At 40.6% G+C, this 16686-nt stretch overlaps 1 protein-coding gene across 2 annotated transcripts in view; it reads right to left on the bottom strand.

Moving 5' to 3' along the window:
- calcrla (calcitonin receptor like receptor a) overlaps nucleotides 1-16686 on the bottom strand; it is a 152575-nt gene that overhangs the window by 135493 nt on the left and 396 nt on the right. The window contains exon 1 of one of the 2 annotated variants that reach the window (XM_089133049.1): nucleotides 682-810. The exons of the other annotated variant lie outside the window; for it this stretch is intronic. The gene's annotated coding sequence lies outside the window, so the exon portion shown is untranslated. Of the gene's footprint in view, nucleotides 1-681; nucleotides 811-16686 lie in introns of those variants that run through there. 2 annotated transcript variants of the gene reach the window in all.

The following is a 16686-nucleotide window of genomic DNA, read 5'->3' as shown; positions in this document are numbered from 1 at the left end:
TCCTGCGATATCAGTCTATGATCTCGCAGGTGTCTGCTCCACTGCGAGAACCGAGATCTGTCCAGCTTGCCTGCACTTTTATTACTCCCCCTCTCACTGCTGCCGCCTACTCTCGCATACATTTCAGGCGATGCAAGGCGCATCTCAAACAATCCTATTGAACATGTGGTTGCCAGACCACGTCTCAATGTCAATGAGACGTGGTCTGAATAAAAGGTTTCATTGCGTTTTATTATTTGAATTTAGTTTTTTTTTTAAGAATAGATCTGAGATCCATTTTTTAAAACCACTGTTGCAACATAATGCAGACACAAGCTTGTCATGTTTGTTTTCTATGAATTAAACACAGTAAGGTTATCTCAATGTCACATCATGATGGTTTCAACAATAGCAGCTAATGCAGTGACAATTTGAGGGATTATGTTTACTTGAGCATCAGGTTTGTCTAGTTAGCAACGGGATATTACAAAAGAGGGTGTGAAATCATACACTGTGACTCAATCTGAGGAATATACAGTACCAGTACTGTAATTTAAAATAGAATCAGGGACTATAAAACAAAGCTTAAAAGTAGTGCAGCATTAAGCAAAAAAGTATGAATGTTTTATTTACTGAAAGCTACACAAGCATATGTCAAATCAGGGCAGCAAATTGCTGTTATGAAACACAGAGAGTAACTACCTGGAAACATCTGCCAAATGTTGATTCTTGGTAATGTGATCTGACCCTCCTTTTCCTGCCCCAGCATAACACAGCTGAACATGCAAAACTGCAGGGGTGACCATTATCCTCTAGTGTGGCTACTGATACAAACAGCCCTATGAGAGCAGAAATAAAACTTTTACACACATTTAAAAATAAAACCACCGCAAGCTGATCTAGAATAACACCTGCAGAGTGCATACATGTTTTAAGCTATTTCAGGGCTCAAACCATAATCCATCCCCTGAGTGTTTCAACTGTTTTTCATAACTTAATGATGGATAATTTGAAAACTATCATTTTGGAAATGCAGGGGCGAATTTACTAAATAGCTCAACCAGCTAATTTTTAAATAACTGATTTGCAGAATTTATTTGTTGAACTTAATGTTAAACAACTCATAATGAAGTGGTATCAGCTGGCACAATTTAGATATTCAAGTGTTCCGCTAACAACATATTGTAACTTTTAGGGCCCCATCTTAATTGCACCCAGCGCAATTGACGCATGTATCACCCGACGCACAGTGCACTTTTTCCTCCACAGAAGCAAGTCGGTAAATTAGGGGATGAACTTGTGCTCCCGGGGGTGGTTCAGCGAAAAGATTTCCGGGCACAAACGTCCCCTGGTGCTATTTCGCAGTTTCAGAAAACAATTTTCATTTTTGTGTGAACTAACCTTTTAGACGCATAGTCAAAAGCAGTTAGATGATGCCCTAGGATGAGCGTCATCTAATTGACGCTAAAGGTTGCCTTGTGCGTCGGATTTAGACGCATGGTCAAAAGTGTCAGTTTAGATGACACCCTAGGATGAGAATGCGTTGAATTAAAAGGAAAAAATATTATCACACGAGGGACATCATTGTGGTGTCCATGAAGATGTGAAAAAAATAGGCATAAATCTAGTTTACACATTTACCCAAATTATAATACGCCTGTTTAACCAGAGATAATTTGGGTTTTCCCGTCGACCCATCCCCGTACAACGTCACTCCTCTGTCTTTTACATCCCTGAATAGAACGTCTGTCTCCTCGGCTGTGAACCGCTCCTGGTGTGCGCCTGGCAAATTCGTTATTATAATAGTAATACGCTATGGAAAGAGCGTGCCTGCTTTTAAAGGGAATGACGCTCTGATTGGTTTATTTCATGTCACACCCAAACCACACCAATGAGTAATGTAGCTACTTCAGACCAAACCATTTTAGGTTTGCGTCGGGCACAAGAGTCATTTATCCCGCCGGTATAATAGAAACAACGCCCGAACTCCGCCAACAAACTTGTGTTACTTGTGTTTCGCGTTAGATACTTGCGTTTCAGATCGTTAAAATAAGGCTCAATGTGTGTAACATTGGTAGAGTTGGGAAAGTTCCTTTTAAAAGTAATACGTTATGACAGTGCGTTATTCCCTAAAATGGTAACTATTGCGTTACTTAGTTACTTTTTTGGGTAATTAATTAAGTTTCTTTTAAGTTGTCTTTTCTCACCTTTTTAATAACAAACAAACAAACAAAAGTTGTATTTCTCGCAAATGTAAAGGCCCTTTCACATTAATAGTAATATGAATAAGCCAGACTGAAGGACATACAAATTCAATTTAAAAATACAAACAAAATAAATAAATACATAACTCAAATAATAAATACAAACTCAGCTCAAACAACCCTTTCAGCTCTGCTGCCATTCTGGATTGCAGAAAAATAAGATGCAGGAGAAGAAAGTTCAGGGCTGTGTTCGAAATCGCCTCTAAAACACTCATTCACTATCCCCAACATTATTCCTATTCACATAGTGAATGAAAAGGAGTGAGTGAATTCAGAACACAGAGTGCACCCACATACAGTAGTTTGTGCTTGCTTTTTAATAATAATCATCTGAAACTTAGTAAACTGGCAGCTCTAGTAGTAATGAAAAGATTTGTCTTGAACTCTGTCATGGAAACTAGCATGTACAATTCACAGTGAATATTAGCCGTTGAGCATACATCGGATGTACACTCATTATTGCAGCGCATTGTGGGATTGAATAAGTGCACTCGATAATATCCACCTATGGTTTCGGACAATTCAATTCAAATTTATTTGTATAGCGCTTTTTACAATACATATTATTTCAAAGCAGATTTATAGAAAGTGCATTTCATAAATGTACATGGAAAAATACATTTAGTTAATCATGTAATAATTTAGGGCATAACATATTGCCGGCGTTGGGTCGTCTCTTCACAGGCGTTGAGTCGTCTCCAGTGGTGGAGGAAGTACTGAATCTCAGTACTTAAGTAAAAGTACAAATAACCAGATAAATATTTACTTTAGTAAAAGTAGAAGTAACACAATGACAACCATACTTAAGTAAAAAGTACCTGATTTTAAATGTACTTTAAGTATTAAAAGTAAAAGTACTTGCATAACAATTGATTCTCTTAATGTCTATTTTCTAATGATTAATAAAACATTTAATTATAACTCATTCAACCTAATACTCCTATAATGATGTTCAATAATTATGGATAAAAAAACGTTGTCACCATTTCTGAAACAAGCTTGCAATTAGGCAATATAAACCATGCTTATCCTTACGATATGTTAATAACTATGTTAGGCAGTAAACGCGATTAATTTATGGTGTAATTCTGAACCGCTTTGCTTGCCATAATCCTAACCAAACATATATTACACACGGTGTGTTTCCTATGTGCGTAAAAACAAATTTTCGCGTATAAATTGCACGATAAACACACTGCGTGCGAGACTTCCCAGGATCCTCTTGTCTTCACTCCTGAACTCACTCCCTCATCAACCACCTGTACATCGTCTTAATCATCTGTGTCACCTGTTTTCACCTCATTATGTTTGATTCCTCTTTGTATTTAGTTCCCTCTGTTTCATTCAGTTATTGTCGGTCGATGTTGAATGTTACGGTTGCACCCGTTTACCTTCTTCTTGCCTGTTATTTTGGAATTAAAAGTTATCTTCATGTTAATCTGGACTCCTCTTGTTCTTCTGCCTGCACCACACCGTGACAGCAACCAAACGTCACTGGTGAGACAAACGTGCAACGAACGGACGGTCGGATTATGTTTTGGCAGGGGAAAAACTGATCAGAAAATGTAACAGAAGTTCTAGAAATGTTGTGGAGAAGAAAGTATAATAATTGCTGCAAAATGTAACGAAGTAAAAAGTATGCACTATTCATTCTACTAAAGTAAAGATGCATGAAAAATGTACTTAAAGGAACACTCCGACTTTTTGGGACTTTAGCCTACCTTACCCCCCAGAGTTAGATAAGTCCATACATACCTTTTTCATCTCCGTGCGTGCTATAAGTCTGTTTGACGCACCCACCGCTAGCCTAGCTTAGCACAAAGACTGGATGTGAATGGTTGCAGCTTTCATACTAATCCAAATGAGTGACAAAATAACGCAAACGTTTTCCTATTTACATGTTGTGGTTTGTATAGTCACAGAGTGTGCAAATATCAAGGCCATATGAGACACAGACATCTTTTGACTGTATAAATACTATATTTTCTGAAGGGGAAGCACTGCTACTTGGGCAGAGTGATAACAATCACCTGAGACGCACCGTGACGAGGAGCAGAGAGTTCGCTTCGCTCAGCGTTGGAATAAAGAGTCAGCAATTACTAACGTTAGATAGAAAAGCAAGGTTTATCACGGGTGTTTGCTTTATTGTATGAGCTGTGACAATAAACAGGGGAGACCAGGTAATACAGTACCATGTTTCATTGATTTCCAACCAAAAACGCACCCAGATTTATAAATATCACATGAATAAATAATTATTATTACAGGAATCAATATATTTTAAATGCAATTTATTAGCTGAACCAAATGTATTCAACAGTAAATACATTTGCCTATATAATATACAGTATTGCATTACTATAGGATAGAATAAGGGGAAAGTAATAGCACAAATTGTTTTTGCACAATGAACTCACAGCCTATCGTACCCTTTTGCACGCTCAAGTTCGTTATTTCCATGGTTATTTCAAATTTAGGCTAGGCGCGCCGCGCGCAGGGTGCAAGTTCAACGCGGTAAACGCGCTCGTTTTTTTTCCCAAGCGCGTCCGCACCGCATCAAGATAAAAACATATTCATACCCTAATCATATAATAGTGTCACTAACGTTACATTAGATCTGGCTAAAGGCACTGTTACAGTAGGTCATCTAAAAACATAACGGAACACTTACTTCAGCCGCAGGTGATCCACTTGTCCTGTCTGTGCTATCGATGGGATGGCCGTATCCTTCAGCACATTATGGTCCGTGTGGCAAATTCCATTTTTTCAAAATAGTCGTCCTCATTGAAATGTACCGAGCAAACATAATGTCCCTTGATAATCTTACTGCTAGGTGTGTTTGGATAAATATCCAGAGTAAGTTAGCCATTTCTTCATCCAGTCAGCGTTTTTAGTTGGAATTCTGTGAAACATGGTATTACCTCCCCTGTTTACAGTCGCAGCTATTTACAATAGAGCGAAAACCCATGACTCTAAACTACGCTTTTACTATTTATAAATTGCTGACTCTATTACCCAAACACCGAGCGAACTCTCCGCTCCTCACCACGGCGTGTCTCCGGTGATGCGGTTATTACGCCGTCATAGTAGCAGTGCTTCGCCTTCAGAGAATAGTTCCCAGGTTTTATACGGTTAAAAGATGTCTGTGTCTCATTTGACTTTGTTATTTGTACATTATGTGACTATACAAATCACAACATGTAAATAGGAAAACGTTTGCGTTATTTTGCCACTTATTTGGATCAGTATGAAAGCTGCAACCAGTCACATCGAGTCTTTGTGCTAAGCTAGGCTAGCGGTGGGTGCGTCAAACAGACTTATAGCACGCACGGAGATGAAAAAGGTATGTATGGACTTATCTAACTCTGGGGGGTAAGGTGAATAGGCTAAAGTCCCAAAAAGTCGGAGTGTTCCTTTAAGTAAAGTAACAAAGTATTTGTACTTCGTTACATTCCACCACTGGTCGTCTCATCGCAGGTGTTGCGGCACCACAACAAATGGCTTGTTCCTTCAAATAGTGCCCTATTTAAGGGTATAACAGGCGATTTCGGACACAGCCTAGCACTCTTACTTCACCAATAAAAACTAAATATGAAAGACAAATGTGGTGTTTACCTAAAGAAATTTTTGCTTAGTATGGTTGAATTGGGTCATCGAAGGTCAGCAGGGAAGATATTGGTTAATAATGTGAGATTAAACACATTACGTATATTTGTGTTATTTAACATTTAATAACTGCAGGCTTTGTCTGTTTTTATTCATTTTGAGGAACACTTAAAGCTGCAGTCCATAGCTTTTTTGGGGGTTAAAAATTATCCCAAATAGATATTTGAGAAAATACATAGCCACTGTTCAAAACTATCTGCTTTCCTTAGCTCGATTCAAAGTGGTAAGCTTGTAATAATAGCCGCTTTATGTTAGTTATAGGAACTGTCCACTTAAAGGATGTAATATTGGTCTCTGGTGTCCCTAGAATGTATTTGTGAAGTTTCAGCTCAAAATACCCCACAGTTAATTTATTATAACCATTTGAAAATGTCATTTTGGGGCCTGCTTAAAATGACCTGTTTCGGAGGTATACGGCTTTAAATGCAAATGAGCTGCATATCCCCGCCCTGCCTTTGGATGAGGGCGTAACTTGATACCTATGGCAGTCGGTAAGCAGAAGGGCTAAGAGAGTGAGAGACGCGCTGTTTTGAATGTCATTCAGCGTACGTTTGAATCGGAATATATAAATAGTACGAAGAGACTCCGGCAGAATAAACATAAATGAGAATGGACCAGTACGTCTCGGTATGGTTATTTGATACATTTATGTACTTTAGCGTTGAAATTGCGTTCCCTTTGAAATGATGGGCATGTGCAACACACACACACAGACACACATAAACACTAATGCTGGCGCAATTTTTTTGAAATTACATACACATACTGTGATAAAGTTTGCTACGTACAAGCGAAATTACATTTATGCGAGGGACGGGGACCTGTGGCGTCATGTTTACTTGTCATACGGGTGCTTCTGTGGCAAATGTGAGGAGATGGCTAACATACAGAACAACAACATATATGCAGTTTTTAATACAATATCTTTAAATATATATAAACGTGTGGTTACACACTATACAAACAAGGTTTAAATTATATAGCCTATACAGACATCCTACAACGACAACAACTTTAGACGCATTTGTTGTTGAATTGGCTGACATTGACTGACAAGACTATTTGCTCAAAAATCATAAAACACACTTACTGTTACTGGATGTGACGGTGAATCGCAAACAGTAGATGACGATCCACAGTTGAGGATTAACTTTTAAGCTACAACAACAGGATTAACCCACGAGTCCACGACAGAACACTTATGTTTCCAAGAGACATTACCGGCTGTCGTCGTTGAAACAATGGAGGATGATGTGTACAGATCACCGAGGGCGGGGTCTAGGCCACAGCCACACTGTCAATCAAACCCCTGTCTCCCTTTCTACCTCACAAAGAGCTGAATCTCAGAACAGCTCGTTCTGAGGCAGTGCATATGATTTATTGAGATTGTAAAAAAACCACTGGGTGGATTTTTATCATTCTAGGGTGGTTTTGCGCACACACTGCCAACACACATTTATGTTCAAACACCATGTAAAAGTGAATTTTCCATAATAGGTGCCCTTTAAACAGTTCTAAGAACTACTCTCCCCCAAACTCGGTTTTGCTGCTTGCGTTCGCACTGGCCAAATGGCCATAGGAACTGGTAGGACGCAAGCACGGCGACGGTCGTAGCGCGGCCACATACAACAACAACAAACCAGCATGGAGGAGGCTATTGCAATGTTCCTAGTTCCTGTTCTGCCTTGCCGGGGCCTTAATAACGGAGAACAAACGGTGGCGTTTAAAGATATGCTTGAGTTCTGTACAGAGAAACACAGAAGACGAAGGCTCCAGCGTAATATGATATTAAGTAATATGATGGAAGAAGATAAAAGAGCCGAGCGCAGGAGGCAAACAAAACGACGGGTAAGTTTAGCTATTATTAGCAATCAGCTGGTTGAATGCGTTATGTTTGTCTTAATCCTCGTTGTAATGTTTTGCAAAAACACAGCGTATGGCAGACAGCGTGCTACAAGTTCCGAGTTGACAGTGGGCATGATAAGTTGAACCAATCAGCGTAGACCCAGGGAAAGGGAACTAAAAAAGTCCTCGCTCTAGACTAGGTACTGAAAGAGTTATAGGAACTACGGTCTGAGGAACTAAAAAAAATCCCCAAATGTCCAGTCGGAACACGAGAAAAAAAGGGTTATAGGAACGTTAGGTTCTAGGAACTGCAAAAGTCCCTCCGGTCGGAAAGCGGCTAATGTTTTTAATTTTAGTGGTACTGGTGGATTTCCGTAGGAGATACGAGGATGTCTTTGCGTCATTACTTCACATCTGTACACACACACATCTGTACATGCACACAAAGGAGGAGTCTTGGCTAATAGGCTATATTGCATGTGAGGATGTTGGAGGTGGAGATCTATAGCCTTTTCTTAAAGCACTTGATATAATTAAACTTATCAATTTAATGACGGATCCAGAAAGGTTCAAACGACAATCACCAGTGACTACAAGACATTCACCCGCTGTAAAATACAAAAGACAATGTTTGGACTTCAGAGTGGCCACAGAAAAAAAGAGACCGCAACCGGACCCATGCGAAAACAAGGATAATGTCGGAAGGACAAGTCACGCAACGCTTACATTGTTATTTGTTTACAATTTGACAACAAAGTATAATTTGCACGGTTTTGCGTGAAATGGTAACTTATAAGCGATTGTTAGATTTAAGCAGCACGATTTCTGCAATGTCAGAACCAGAACAAAAATGGATGTTTCTTACTAGTTCAGATGACATTTTCTGGTGAAAATTATTATGTTGGTCATACTTCCAAAAAGAATAATCTGTGATTCTGAATGCCAGTATCCACACCGGCGCAGTGACTGAATCCAGAAGGGGTGGATATAGGTAGGATTAGGGGTGGGGTTAGGGATCAGGGGGTGGAGATGGGCAGGATTAGGGGTGGGGTTAGGGATCTGGTGGCAGAGATCGGTAGTTTTAGGTATATGTAAGGTGGATTTAGTAGATTTCCGCCTGGATTTCGTGTTCTGCAGTGAGGACCATCTCTCACAAAGTTGAAAATTTTATGAAAAAAGTAATAAAACAACAACCATCATGTTTACAGCACACCTCGGCATCTGATTTCTCCCAACATGGGGAAAGGTCAGTCAATAAATTCAAAAACAAATTGATTCAGATATTTTGTAGTAATTTTAAAAGTGTTATTTTACTTGAAAAAAGTAATTCTGATTAATGCTTTACCTGCAAAAATAAATAATTAAAAAAAAAAAAAGTAAATACCCCCAGTGCATTTAGCACTTGGTTGAGCTGTTTAGTGATTTAGTCCCTGCATTTCCAAAATGATAATTAAAGAAATTTCCATCAGTATTTTTTTGGTGTTATTAGTTGATTTTCTGAATTTCGTTGGTGAATTGGATGCTAAACAACACAGAATATAAATGTAAATAAATGTAGTGGTATCAGCTGTCACGATTCAGATATTCAGCATTGGCTATAAGAATATCCTGTGAAAAATACAGCTGTTAAAAACACACTTCTCTCTAGTTTACATAAAAAGCATTATTTAAAGAATGCAGTGCAGATGCCCATATGCAAGATAATAACATACTTCTTGCAATGAAGAAAGATTTTGTTTAATGAAGCAACCAGGACTAAAACAACTGATTTAGCATATTCTGCAGGAACAGGCTTGTTCACATAAATCAGAAGGACAGAACAGGGTTCCTTTTATTTCACATGGCTTTTTTTATAGAATGCATAAACAAATTGAGGAGACAATTAAGTTTTTCTCAAACCACAGACACAGAACCTCCTGTAATTCTGAATCCAGCAACCAAAATTATTCTACTTCATTGCATGGAAACCTGTCCAATCGTAAACAAATGTGTCACCTATATTTTGAAACTAGACAGCTGAAAAAGCTCAGGGGGGAAACAATGTGTTCATAGAAGTTCCCCAAAGATGTCCTGCTGTGTATAGATAGCTAGTTCTGTGTCTAGCATCTAAAACCACTTCCTCTGCAGACTATTAATCGTGAGTTTTGCCTCAGCAGGCCATCAGTCTGCGCTCCCAGAATTCCTCTGAGCTATTAAAATCAAACTCGGAACCGGATCATGTTCACCCCTATTTTTAAACCTGCAGACCATTCGCCTGTATCCTCCGGGACTAGAGAAGGCATGTGAAAGGTCCTGAACTTGAACTTTAGGAGACCCTGCTGCTTACAGGAGAGAACGACATTGGAGGGTTCGCACGAAAGGCTGCGGTCCAATGAGATATAAAACTTAGGTAACACTTTCGGCAAGCTCTGTGAGGAGCAAACACAAGTGAGAGACTATGGGAAGGAGCAGGTGAGTGTTAGAATTAGAAGAGGAAGATCCAGATCCACTCAAATCCCACTTTTAAAGGAAGTGTTTGGCAGACGCACGGTAACCTAAGACTGATCCACTTGGAAGTGGGTGGGCTTTGACTCATCCACATGCATTCCCAGCAGGATCCCCCACACTCCGAGTGGTGGCAGAGGCCAGTCAATCTTAAAGCCACTGCACGCCAACGGCAGTTTGTTTATTGTATATCAGCGTTAAACACTCATTCTGAATCTCTGTTTATATTTCCACTGTCCGGCAACCCACACAAGCCCTTCATCTCTAGGGTCCATTTTTAAAAATACTACAGCCTCATTCCCTCTGTGTCATCAGCTACATGTATAGCCATGATTAATTATACTGCAGGACAAACCTGGCTGCCAGTATCCATAGGAATACTGTCACAGTCTTCGTCTGCACCGTCCTGTCTTGTCATCAGCACTACACTTCCCAGGATCCTCTTGTCTCCACTCCTGAACTCACTCCCTCATCAGCCACCTGTTCCTCGTCTTGTTCATCAGTATCACCTGTCTTCACATCGTTATGTTTGATTCCTCCCTGTATTTAGTTCCCTCTGTTTCATTCAGTTATTGTCGGTCAATGTTTGATGTTACCCTGTGTACCCCGTCTTCCTGCCTGTATTGGAATTAAAATATATAATCTTCGTTTGAATTTGGACTCTGCCTGTCCTTCTGCCTGCACACACCGTGACAGATTGACCGACCCCAAAGCAAAGATGGACATGACTGCAGTGACTTTTCGGGGGATAATCTCTCCAATTCGGCGGCCCCGCTTGATTCTGGTCCCCCGAAAGCCTGCGCTCACCGTCAGCCCGGCAAAACTTGAGCTCTCTTCTCCGCTGGTCCCGTCCAGCCTCGCCGAGCCCGAGCTCTCCTCTTCGCTGGTTCCGTCCAGCCCCGCCGAGCTCGAGCTCTCTTCTCCGCTGGTCCCGCCCAGCCTCTCCGAGCCCGAGCTTCCCTCTTCGCTGGTTCCAACCAGCCCCGTCCAGACCGTCCAGCCTGCCCCAGAGACCGTCCAGCCTGCCCCAGAGACCGTCCAGCCAGCGCCAGAGACCGTCCAGCCAGCGCCAGAGACCGTCCAGCCAGCGCCAGAGACCGTCCAGCCAGCGCCAGAGACCGTCCAGCCAGCGCCAGAGACCGTCCAGCCTGCGCCAGAGACCGTCCAGCCTGCGCCAGAGACCGTCCAGCCTGAGCCCGAGACCGTCCAGCCTGAGCCCGAGACCGTCCAGCCAGAGCCCGAGACCGTCCAGCCAGCGCCAGAGACCGTCCAGCCTGAGCCCGAGACCGTCCAGCCTGAGCCCGAGACCGTCCAGCCTGAGCCCGAGACCGTCCAGCCAGAGCCCGAGACCAGGATCCCACCCAGCCTCCCTCTCCCACCTCCTCCCGTCACGCAGCCGTCAGCCCTTCCGTCTGCCAGCTCCCCTGACCCAGCTGGGTCGTTGGATCCCCGGCCTTCGCCTCACACCTCCTCCATCTGGACACTTCCTCGGCCCCCGGTCCCATTGGCTCCCCCGTGGCTCCTACCTCCCTCAGCTCCTCCATGGCCCCTCAGTCCACCAGCTCGGCCAGGCTCCCTCGACCCTTCGCTCCCTCGTCATCCTCCCTTCACCTTGGGACTTCCTTCCTCTGGCTCTGCCCCGTCATGTCACCCCCCCAGTTCTGTCGGACTCCTCACTCCCTCCAGTCACCCGTCAGCCCTCACTCGCTCTGGCCTCACCGTGTCCCTCTGTGCCCCTGTCGTCACTTCTGTCACCTGAGCCTACGGTGTCCCCATGGTCCCTCGGTCCCTCTTCAGCACCCGATGTCGTCTGTCCCTCTGCTTCACCCTGGTCTCCTCTCCCATCTGCTCCGCCCCTGTCAGTCGGCCCCCTGGTGTTGTCAGCCCCGCTTCCATCGGCTCCACCAGGGGTCCTCCCTCCATCTGCTCCGCCCTGGTCTCGCCCTCAGCCTGCTCCGCTCTGGCCACGCCCTCAGCCTGCTCCGCCCTGGCCACGCCCTCAGCCTGCTCCGCCCTGGCCACGCCCTCAGCCTGCTCCGCCCTGGTCTCGCCCTCAGCCTGCTCCGCCCTGGCCACGCCCTCTGCCTGCTCCGCCCTGGCCACCCCTTTATAGAAGTGAACCGTTACTAAAATCTAGAGTGGAGGTGGCCAATAGCTGATATAATGCCAAAATAAAAGGTGTTTAAAAATTCTGAAACCGCTATGTATCTTTCCAGATCTAAATAATATATGTACAACAGACCCCACTGTTTATATATATACTGTATGTGTGTGTGCGTTTCACAGGCATTTTTGAAAGAAGTCTCTTCTGCTGACCAAGGATGCATTTATTGTATAAAAAAAAGAATGTAAAAACAGTAATATTGTGATCACTTGATATTGGTGTTTAGGTATTATTAATATTATATTATTATTAATTACCATCAATATTAATGTTTTTGCCATTTAATATTTTTGTGGAAACTGTGATGCATTTTCTTTCCACATTATTTGATGAAAAGAAAGTTCAATGATTTATTTGGAATAGAAATAATTGAAACTGGAATAGTAACATTTATAAATGCCTTTACTGTCACTTTTGAACAAGTTAATGTATCTGTGACGTTGTGCGGAGAAATAGTGCTGAGGCTGACGCAGTGTAGCTTTATTAATCAGACGCCGTGTAGCTTTATTAAACTCCGGAACAGAGTATAGACTAGAACAAGACTCAGAATCAAAAAGCACCAATGTAACATACATAAATTCAACAACCAACAAAGACAGGGCAGAAACACAGGGCTTAAGTAATCAAGGACAAACGAGCTAGATAAGATAACAAGGGGGCGTGAGAAATAAGAAACACCCGGGATAAATAATAGACGGGGAACCACTAATAATGAAAACACAAAACCCACTATATAAAAATATATTATTATTATTATTAAATCTTTCTTACCCCAAACTTTTGAAACAGTTATTTTAAATTTCAATCATATTTTCCAATATTACTGTATTTTTGATCAAATAAATCAGTTTGGTGAGCATGAGATACAGTACTTTCGTTTGATCGGTCAAACTAAGAGATAATTGTATAGAATAACTGCTCTAGGTATAACCTTATGAAATATATCTTAGAAATAAACATCACTAACTTTGATGCTGTCACGTTGGGTTGGTTTTTGAGAGTCTTGTTCCTTGTTCTTGTCTGTCTTGTGATCCTGCCATGTGTCTTGTCTTTGGTTAACCGTCTAATCGTTGTTCACAGACTTGTCTTTTAAATAATCTGTGAATTTAAGCCCTCATGTTTGCCCTGTGTCTTGAATGTTTCTTCGTATTATTCGTTGTTCTTGTTCGTGCCTTTGTTTGATTATGTTTTGAAGTAAAGTTGCATTAGGGTTCTCAACCAGCTTGCCTCCAGTGAATTCATTCATGTCAAGTCAAGTCAAATCACATTTGTTTAAATAGCGCTTTTCACAATACAGATTGTATCAAAGCAGCTTCACAGTGATAACATGAAAGTAGTACAACACAGATCAATAATATTGCTAAACACTAAATAACCCCAACAGAGCAAGCCAAAAGCAAGCCAAAAGTAAGGCGACAGTGACAAGGAACCAAAACTCCATCAGATTGGATGGAGAAAAAACCTTGGGAGAACCCAGGCTCAGTCGGGGGCCAGTTCTCCTCTGGCTTACATTCATATTGTTTATATATAAATATTAAATATAAATATTGTTTATGTTTATTCATGACAGATGCTTTGATGTTTGATGATGGAATTAACAGTTAGAGAGCGGGTTGCAATAAAAGGCTTTTCATACTTCAACACACATGAAATCAAATGAATCCATAGAGAGGAAATGAAATGATCCTATTAGCCTGAGTCCAGTTTAATGCCTGAAACAAGACACTGAATCCCTGACTGTAATAAATCTTTTTTGTTGTTGCATTAATACAAAGCATCTAATCATGAACTCTGACACCACTGCTAATAATAAAAAAAAAAAAAACATCATGGCCTGTCTCGAGGTGGAGATGGAGAAAATATTTACTTTGCAAAATGCTCAGGGTTGTTTTGAGCTCACATGCATCGAATCACAGTATGTGACCAGTGTGCAAAAATTCTATTAATCCAACCAGTGGGACTGTAAAGTCGATTGCTCAAGATGAGACGAGCACACTTTTTCACTAATAGCAAAGGATTGTGATAGCTATTTGCACTAAAAAAATTGTCTGCTCTCCATGTTTCCGTTAAGGGGTGAACCATGGTAATGGCAAAGTAACTGAATGCAATGTCGCGCAGGGCAGAAACACATCTTTGTTCCACTGACATTAAATCCTCCTCGAAAGCAGCACTCAACCCTGACAAACACATGCATGCTTTGGCTCTGCATTGAGAAGCACATAAAAGGCTCTCAAACAGCGAGGCTAAATAATTGATTACCTTTAAAAGCATAATCTATGCTCTTTAAGGTATTCTGTGTGGGGATTAATTGGCTTTTTAGTGATCTAAGTTGCAAATCCACTTTCATCCCTTTCCCAGCTATAGTATCCCCAGAGACGAACAGTCACTAACCTTTTAATTTTGCAACCTATGCAGCTGAATGCGAATGAACAAATTGTTCATCAGCACTATGAATAAGGTCTGATTTCAAAAATAAGCGATATTAGAGAATGCTTGTCCATGTAAAACTCGCCGCCATAATGCTTGAATGTGATTGCAAGAGCTTTGCTATGCCATTGTTAAAGTGTTCTGAGTGGTTTTACCATGTAATGCTTCTGTGCAGTTGCTAGAGTATTCAGAGTGGTTACTATGGCATTGCTAGGGGACTGCTGTGTATTCTGGTTGATCTATGAAAGCTGCATGGTGGTATTAGCAGTAGCACAAACTGTGCAGGATTAGTTACACTCAAAGGTTTCATTTTGACCATAAGACGTTTGTTCAAATCCCTAAGAAAAAGTATGAGCAGTACTAACTGATGCTTGCATTCACCATTTTTTGAGATTAAAGAGCTAAGCAACTGGGATAAGACAGAATTTTACATGACATATCTTAGGAAGATACTGCATGTCAAACGGAGACTCTCAATGGTGTCATTGCTTCAGATGAGCTAAATCTGAAGAGATCATTTTAGCATTCTATGCCCCATCAGCTCCACAGTATTTCATCACAAAAAAAGTAGCTATATGTAATGTAGCCAAAAAAACACAAATACCAAGGCCATCTGTTGGCTATTAATTATCAAAAATGTTCTGTCAGTAGTGTGGTTAGGTGTCAACAGACCTTGGTATTTCCAGTTACTTCATGATACTGGTATTTTATCTTTTCAGTTCCTGGCACTGATGGGTAGGTTTTAAGGTTTTGGAATAATGATAAAATACAACAATAAGAGCTACGGTTCTAACTTAAGATTGCATGGAAAATAAATAGGTCTGTTTAGAATGCACAGCAAACTGATTTCATATCGCATTAATGTTATATAGTTAATTAATGTTCACACACACACACACACACACACACACACACACACACATATATATATATATATATATATATATATATATATATATATATATATATATATATGCTGCCAAATCAATTAATCACAACATATAACATAAAAGTTTTTGTTTACAAAATTGGTGTGTGTGTAGCCTATAATATCAAAATAAGCTAGCTAGGTTAATAATATTCCTAATAATATGGAATTAATAATATTAATCGCGATTAATCGCATCCAAAATAAAAGTTTGTGCATAATATATAATACATAATAATATAAATTATATATAAATCTATACAGTATATACATGAAAATATTTATTAAATATATACAATGTGTGTGTATTTATATATATATAAAATAATTATACAAAGTGTAAAGGATTTATGACGCCTTGGGTTCGCGTGAATATTAACGATAAAGGGTGCCATGTGCGTAGTATAGCGCCGTTTTGTCATATAGCGTTTTATGTGACGCGCCTATACTTTTCCCCCCTGACACTTATGACTATACTCAAAATCCAACTTCAAGCTGTTTTTGGTATTTAGATCTTCATTATTGTGTAATAGTAATGATATTTCTCACTTTTTGTCGACAATGTTGGATAAGTCTTGGATTTGCTTATAGAAATCTGGCAGTTAATTAAATGGAACAACTAATGCTTGGCATGCTGGTATTGACAAGCACTATCGGGTACAGTCATTCTTCATTATATTATAGTCCTACCTTATAAATACAAAATAAATTAAAATTATGATACATTTGTTGGTGCAGTCCAGTTTCGGTCATACACATACACATACAAGTGCCCTCACATTGCATCTGCATCTCTTTAACTAAAATTACTGGAACACAAGAGCCAATATCTGAATGATATATCAGTCCAATAGACAAACCCGCTATTTATTTCTCAGTTTGAAGCTCTTACTAATTTATAAGAAGGGAGTCCGTCAGCAATTGTTATA

This window comes from Pimephales promelas, chromosome 7 (assembly GCF_988280905.1).
Source record: "Pimephales promelas chromosome 7, fPimPro1.hap1.1, whole genome shotgun sequence".
Lineage (NCBI taxonomy): Eukaryota > Metazoa > Chordata > Actinopteri > Cypriniformes > Leuciscidae > Pimephales > Pimephales promelas.
The sequence above is the reverse complement of the archived record's forward strand: the minus strand, read 5'-3'. Positions and strand labels throughout refer to the sequence as shown.